The sequence below is a fragment of the Macrobrachium rosenbergii genome, chromosome 51 (genome assembly GCF_040412425.1).
Source record: "Macrobrachium rosenbergii isolate ZJJX-2024 chromosome 51, ASM4041242v1, whole genome shotgun sequence".
NCBI classification, from domain to species: Eukaryota; Metazoa; Arthropoda; class Malacostraca; order Decapoda; family Palaemonidae; genus Macrobrachium; species Macrobrachium rosenbergii.
Genome location: NC_089791.1, coordinates 24,913,388 through 24,920,887, shown reverse-complemented (window position 1 = coordinate 24,920,887; position 7,500 = coordinate 24,913,388). Strand labels below are relative to the sequence as shown.

At 37.6% G+C, this 7,500-nt stretch overlaps 1 protein-coding gene across 1 annotated transcript in view; it reads right to left on the bottom strand.

The window, feature by feature from the left end:
* LOC136833227 (protein sax-3-like) overlaps positions 1-7,500 on the bottom strand; it is a 42,372-nt gene that overhangs the window by 33,944 nt on the left and 928 nt on the right. The window lies entirely within an intron of this gene.

Genomic DNA, 7,500 nt, shown 5'->3' with positions numbered 1-7,500 from the left:
CTCTCTGTATCGTGTTCCTAATTTTCTCCTTTCCTTGACGTCCTCTCTCTCTCTCTCTCTCTCTCTCTGTTTTATTTTTTCTCTGTTTTATCATTAGGTACATTGGTCACTTTATCATTTCCTCTCTCTCTCTCTCTCTCTCTTTCTCTCTCTCTCTCTCTCTCAGTTTTATTTTTTCTCTGTTTCGTCATTAAGTATATTGGTCATTTTATCATTTCCAACCTAAATTTTCTCTCTCTCTCTCTCTCTCTTATTTTTTTTTCTCTGTTTTGTCATTAGGTATATTGGTCATTTTATCATTTCCTATCTAAATTTCTCTCTCTCTCTCTCTCTCTCTCTCGTTCCATTTCCCCACAACGAGTATCACCTGTTTTATCCCAGCCAATAATAGGGGGGCGAATAGGTGCTCTGGACCTAAAAACAAAATACTTTTAGAGATGGGTTTGAAGTTCGGTAATTGCTTTCCCGCGGATGAACTCTTCAGCAACGTTGCTGTTATGAGAGAGAGAGAGAGAGAGAGAGAGAGAGAGAGAGAGAGAGAGAGAGAGAGAGAGAGAGGGAGAATTCGACCGATAATGCGTGTATTTTTGGTACCTAACTACGAAAAAGAAACCACAGCACAGTAAGTTGACACACCTGACTGCAAACTGACTGAGAAATCTTCAAAAGTAGACTCTCTCTCTCTATGTATATATATATATATATATATATATATATATATATATATATATATATATATATATATATATATATATATATATATATATTATATATATATACATGGGCATATATATATATATTTTACTAATACATTACTTACTATCATGTACGTCAACAACGTCTCATGAACTTCAACAACGTCTTACCCATGCCACAAATTATTCTAACAATTAATCCCTTGGACCCAATGGGTGATGCTTCCAAACAGTATCACATCCCCAAACGGTAGCAGAAACGCAGCCACTCATTACCAGAATCGGGACCATCGTTACCCAATCATTATCTGACGTTCACATGTCTATAAGTACAGAGTGTCGCGTAAAAAATACCCTCTCTGGGAGGCGTACCAATCATTGTTTTGACCATATGAGTCAACAGATGACCTCATAAACGAACCCATCTGTCCAAATTTCTACCATTCTGGACAGCTGTCTGCCAATTAAGTCTGTTTTAGGCGTCTGCAGTGGATAGAATGCACGCAACCTATCCGCTCTTCGCGAGCGTATACAAGTATGCAACTGTTTTATGTATACACTGACATGCGTTGAAACGGTGCATTCTATTCTCACAGGTGTATATGTGTATGTATATAGACGCATACATTGCATTACAGATGTATTTGTGTATGCATATATACGCATACATTACATAATACATGCATATGTGTATGCAGATAAACGCATACATTATAGAACTAATGTATATGTGTATATAAACGCAGCCATTACGTTACATGTATATGTGTATGCTTATAAACGCAAACATTACATAACAAATGTAGGAGTATATATATAAACGCATACATTACATAAGACTACATTTTAAATATACATCCTTCTCATCTACGTAAAAAAGGGCTTTTTGTAATGTCCATATACAATTCCGTGTGAGAGAGAGAGAGAGAGAGAGAGAGAGAGAGAGAGAGAGAGAGAGAGAGAGAGAGGGGGAAAGACACAGAGAGAGAGAGAGAGAGAGAGAGAGAGAGAGAGAGAGAGAGAGAGAGGGAAGGGGGAAAGACAGAGAGAGAGAGAGAGAGAGAGAGAGAGAGAGAGAGAGAGAGAGAGAGAGAGAGAGGAAAGGGAAAGACAGAGAGAGAGAGAGTTCTTACCTAAAAAACATATCCATTTCAATCTCCAGCAGCATGTCCTTCGCCCCGTATCCAGTCTTCCAAACTGGAGGATAATAATTTCCAGGAACAAGAGGTATAAAAGTCGATACGGTTCATCATATAGCCAGGTCCGATTGCACGGCAAAAGTCGCATAATTCTTTTCTGGGATTGCTGATGAAATGTGGTCTCCAAGGGACGGGTTAAAAATATAGTCGAATGTGGTTTGGATGTCTCGAATCTGAGCTATCTCGAAAGAATAGTGAGCGAACTGACAAATACTATGTAATCAACTGCTCTAGATTTGATTTGTGAGTACATTTATCGATTTTTTTTTGCGTTAATATTTCTCTTGGTCTGAGCGAAAGACGATGCAGTTATATATGCAAATAAAGAAGTACGATCATAATTTAGGATGTAATATTGGAAAATATGCATCCGAAGAACACCAGGAATTCTCGTAGTTTCAAATTACATTTTCTCTTCAATTTATTGAGACATAAATGTGTACATTTATCGACTTTTTGTGTTGATATTTTTCATGGTTTGAGCGAAAGACGACCAAGTTGCATATGCAAATAAAGAAATACGATCATAATTCAGGATACAATATTGGAAAATATGCATCACTTTGTTTCCAAACAACACCAGACATTTTCGTGGTTTCAAATTACATTTTCTCTACAGTTTATTATGACATACTTTTTCGTAGTTTCAAATTACATTTTCTCTTCAGTTTATTAAGAAACACTTTTCGTAGTTTGAAAATAAATTTTCTCTCCAATTCATAAGACACTCTTTCCTAGTTTCAAGTTACCTTTTCTCTTCAATTTATTAAGACAATTTTTCGTAGTTTCAAATCACATTTTCCCTTCAATTTATTAGGGCATACGTTTTCCCAGTTTCAAATGACCTTTCCTCTTCAATGTATTAAGACATCTATAAGCGAACATAAAAGTAGAGTCACAAATTCAAACCACTTGAAGCCCCTTCCGCTTCCTTCCTCTCGGAATGTTTACACACACACACACACACACACACACACACACACACACACACACACACTCACTCCGCTGGCCTGAAGATCGCATTCGCATTAGCAAGAAATCTATAAAAGAAATGGCGCGGGGCAGTAAAAACGCCCTTTTAGTACTTCTTAAAGTTCCCTTAACAACCGGATGTTGGAGCCCCGGGAGGTAGGTTTCAGGTCATGCTAAGTGACACAGGATATTGGCTCATTCTCCTCATTCTACGGTTACTGAAATTAGGGAAAGGAGAGGTGTGGCTGGCGGGCTGAGGACGGATGGGGGGAGAGGGGTGGGGTGGGGTAGAGGGATGGGGGAAAGGGGAGGGGGTTGGTAGATGGCGGAAGAACTCACGGACTCCCTACAGAGAAGAAAGATTGAGCTATTAAAGTTGATTGCTTTTGCTTTTGAAGGGTTTTCGTTTAACGTTAAAGCGACCTTTCGTAATCTGCCCAAGAATATCTTTTGCTCACTGAATATGTTAGGTCTCATCCAATAAGCACTGGGGTAGGATGACAGGTCTTTAGAGAAACGAAGCTTCACGTTGAGATAACTGGCAATGATAATCATGACCCGAGATCTATTTAGGATTCCTGTTGCAATTCTGAAGACTCAGCTTCTTACTCTAAACTGACGTTAAATATTAGGGAAAATCCACCTGCGCAGATTGTGCCTTCAAAATATTTACAAAAGTCAAAATGTTAGAAGGATCAAAATCTTCTAAGACCACCCACGGCCCCCTGAACACTTCCAGATACATATTCATAAAAATGATTTGGCAGTCAATTCAGTAGTTTATGATGAATGAAGAAAATGTTAACTTTTTGTTTATTAGGTTACGGTAAAATACTTTGAATCTTAATTGAATGATACTCTTTTATTCGCATGCATTTTTATTTACAAAAGGTGCTGAATCTAAAAGACCTAAGACCCTGCAGTTTATATCCATAAAAATGAGCAACTGGCGTCCAACAGTGTTTTTCTTCACAGATGATATACGCCCTAACTGGGACAGAGCGCTACACATTTTCTTCCAAAAATACAAGATATACGCATACAAGCCAGCTATATATACATACATATACAGTATACATACATATATATATATGCATACATACACATACTATACATACATACATACATATACACAAATATATAACACATACATATATACATATATATATATTATATATGTATATATATATATATATATATATATATATATATATATATATATATATATAGATAGAGAGAGAGAGAGAGAGAGAGAGAGAGGTAATGGAGAGAAACCATTAAGAAACCATTAAAGGAAAGGGGAAAGAGTAATGGTTGGCAAAACCATTAGAGAGAGAGAGAGAGAGAGAGAGAGAATGGAAAATCCATTTGCTGAAGATGAGCAGCAACAGACCCTTTTCATTAATTTATTTCCCAGCAAATAAAACTTATGAAGTTTAAGCGGTAATGATCTAAACAGGGATCATTCAGTCATAAATCTTCATCTAGTCCCATTGGTTACCCTTCTCTCTCTCTCTCTCTCTCTCTCTCTCTCCGTTCAATTTTATTTTTTCTCTATTTTTCCATTACCTTTGTTGGCCCTTTGATCATTTCTCTCTCTCTCTCTCTCTCTCTCTCTCTCTCTCTCTCTCTCTCTCTCTCTCTCTCTCTCTCTCTCTCCGTTCAATTTTATTTTTTCTCTATTTTCTCATTACCCTTGTTGGTCTTTTGATCATTTCTATCTAAATTCTCTCTCTCTCTCTCTCTCTCTCTCTCTCTCTCTCTCTCTCTCTCTCTCTCTCCGTTCAATTTTATTTTTCTCTATTTTCTCATTACCCTTGTTGGTCCTTTGATCATTTCCTATCTAAATTCTCTCTCTCTCTCTCTCTCTCTCTCTCTCTCTATATATATATATATATATATATATATATATATATATATATATATATATATATATATATATATATATATATATATATACAAACACACATATATATGTATAATTACACACAACAATGAGCCCCTTTACTAAAACAAAAGTTGCTCCAGAGAAAAGCAAAGACAATAATTGTCACTGCAACATTCATACTTCTTCACCTGCGTCGAAGACGAGAATATCTGCATCCCTTTAATCATTTTGTAAATTACGCTATAGGTCTCCAATTATCAACTATACTGACATTATCTAAACATTACCTCAAGACGGGGCACCACACGAGCACGCTTTCCGCCACCTTTCAGAAGTTTGTACTTCGAATCAAGCAGCAAATGCTGACGACTAACTACTGGCTAACTGTTGCGAAGTTCGACAGCGCGATTCGAGATTCTGCTGGATAACTTAACCGTGTAACTTCGCATTTAAAAAAAAAATAAGATATGCTGTGCTAACAGCGCTGTTTCCGGGGTGTTACCAAAACGCTAATGATTTCCCCTACCCCACCCCACCATTACCTTCCTCTTCTGATCGCCCGCCCCCACCCCATCTCTGAAATATACTTCAACCTCCCAAAAGATAAAAACTAGGGAAGACGTATGCCATTTATCACTTGACTGCGCACGGCTTCTCAAAGAGAGAGTGAGAGAGCCCAGATCTTTCAGGCGTAAGCTTATTACCTTAGAAAACAATCACACACATGATAATGAAGGGTTTTAATTAAAAAAAAAATGAATAAATCAAACCTCCATCGCCTTCTGTACCTTTTAATGTAACGCGTCGCCACGCCTCTCGCGTCTAATCAGTTTTGTAACTGCTAATCAGTTCGAAACTTTCTAATCAGATCCCCGAAGTCTAATCAGCCCCCAAAGTTACAGGTAATACACCGGTAAGTTTGGCCCAGGTACAACAAACAGCTTCCACGGTCGAGAGACGCAGTGCGCCCTCCAGGTGTTGTGCTCAAGTCATAAAGGCAACTGGACTGGAAATTTGATGATGGCAAATAAGCCGCTTTGTTCTGCTTGCTTTTAATATTCAGGATCTTCTCCGATATTCTGCGATCAATAATGAAGGCCTCGTGGCATTATGAGAGTTTTGACAGTGATGATACCGTGGAGGGTGGGATCTATCGGATCCAGCGCATGCGCACTACTCCGGCAAATAAATCGCTATTCATGCCCGCTTCAAAAGGCAGAATCTAATCTCTTGGACTTGCTCTGCAATAAATTACAAGTACACTATGGCTTCATGAAGCTCTGGCAATGGTCGTGATCATACCCAAGCACAGTCATACCCAAGACCTAATGAAGACTTTAAGTCTGGGTCATACCCACGCAGGGGTATCGGTATTACTCCTTGGTACACAAGAGTTCCATAGAGTCACGTGACACTACCAGAAGAAGGATCTATCTCTCTGGTCTAAAAATATTCCACACACACTGCATGCAATGCGCAGCTGACGGTAACGCAATATACTTCACACTCTTGCAAACAACTCAGACATCGCTAAACATACACTGTAGAGATCACACCGAATTATAAACAAGAGTATTACTCGTAAACTGCTACATCACACAATTGTATATTATTTGCTGTAAGTTGCTGTAAGCGATAAAAGTTCGGCCGAACGCTCCAATGACACGGGGCAGCGTGTGTTTTCTCTTTGCGTCGTAATCATCTCAATTCGACCCTTCCCAGACAACAGTCTCTTCCCTGGCCAACGTCAGCTGGCGACCATGATGAGGCCAGCCCAAGGTCTCTTTGATTGCCCGGGCTCAATGGTAATGTACATGTCGGAAAACAAAAACAGCAATGATGGCGGTTGGATGCGCGTATAAGCCTTATCGTGATCTAACGTTGCTGAACGTATTCTCTTAAATAAAAAGGTGAAGGAAAATATACTGCACGTATAACCTAATATTGTGATCTAACGTTTCTGAACGTATTCTATTAAATAAAAACAGAAGGAAAATAGACTGCATTACCGTAGTTCCCATGCATAATGGTCTGTTTCTCTCGTAATATTTTATTCCATTAAGTTCGAGCTCTCGTTAATAAAAGCAACTATAATTAAAAGTGTCATCTCGAATTTAAACTTGACTTACTATCAAGAAGCGTATGTATAATATAAACCTTTAATTAGGTTGGCAACTTTAATTTCCGGACAATGTACTCGAATGTTTTCAATTTGTACGTGATTCCGGTCTTGAAGATTACAATCGTTATAACATCGTAATATACTAAAGTCAAGATCTACCCCTATTACAAAAAATTTCATGAGCCTTGAATACAAACAGTAAAATATCCAAGAGTGATGCACTCATATATATATATATATATATATATATATATATATATATATATATATATATATATATATATACCCTCGAACTTGAGACGAAAAAATTAATAACTAACATCACAATCATAAAATATTCTACTACAAAATATTAATACGGGGCAAAATCAACACGAACAACTCCCTAAGTTAATATGATATAATTAGAATGACTGTGTAATTAATTACATTACATGAAGTGAGGAGCTCGGTATTTTCATTAAGATCAAAGCTGCCTAAGTGAGCTGTTATTGATTCACACAGTTGAAACAAATTACTTATAATGGATTTTACTATGAGTCTGGTAAATATTTTGATGTATAATGTGGAGAATATGAGAATTACATCACACAGCAAGCTTTTGCTCTACTGTAAGCAAACCCA